Source organism: Centruroides sculpturatus, unplaced genomic scaffold (genome assembly GCF_000671375.1).
Source record: "Centruroides sculpturatus isolate CEXI.00-Female unplaced genomic scaffold, Cexi_2.0 scaffold647, whole genome shotgun sequence".
NCBI lineage: Eukaryota > Metazoa > Arthropoda > Arachnida > Scorpiones > Buthidae > Centruroides > Centruroides sculpturatus.
In genome coordinates, this window is record NW_019385034.1 from 296978 (window position 1) to 297921 (window position 944).

Below are 944 nucleotides of genomic sequence, written 5' to 3' on the forward strand. Positions count from 1 at the left end.
ATCTTATGGAGGTTTATTCTACCATCAAGTTTACCTGGGAAAAGGAAAAGGGAGGTAAAATTGCGTTTTTAGATCTAAACATCACCAAAGCCCAGGGTGCGATAGTGTTCTCCGTGTTCCATAAGTTCAACAGCATACCTCCTTTAATCCCTGCCATCATGTACCAACCGCGGCACTACGTCAACGCAGCTATCGCCCCTCTAGTTAGAAGGGCCTTTTTATTGTCTTCCAATCAAGCTGTTGTCAACATCAAGCTTGAAGCTATTAGTGCAGCGGTAAGTGCGGCGGGTTATGCTAGATCTAAGTACAGGTACATCCTTAGAAAGGTCAAAGGTTCTCTATTTCCCAACACGACTTTGCAGGCCTCGGAAGAATGTACGATAATACAGCCTCCATTACCATTATGTGGCCGCATTTGCCGTATTTTTAGGCAGCATGCGCTTTTCCTGCCAGTGTCGCCGCGGCCAAGCCTTAGAAGATTGTTATGCAATGACAGGGATCCGTTTTCTGTGCTAGAGCGGTCTGGAGTGTATTCCATCCCATTGGAAAGTACAACATCTAGTACTCATACCCAGTACAGTGGAACCCCGGTTAACGAACTTAATCCGTTCCGCGACTCCGTTCGTTAACTGAATTGTTCGTTAACCGAAGCAATTTCCCCCATAGAAATTAATGCAAATGCAATTAATCCGTTCTAGTCTCCGAAATTTTTGTGATTTAATTTGTAATATACAGTAATTTTCTTTGATGAAAATGTAGGAAAACGTAGTATCTATCATTACAGCAACAAACATGTAAACTTTGTTTAATAAAATATACTGTACATACCTTCGTTTGTTGTAGTTGGTGGCAGAAAAGTGGAGATATACGAACCTTAATGCTTAGAAGGGGAATCCCTTCCAAAAAAATAACGGGTAGCACTTCATCGGAAGATTCTTCGAGTC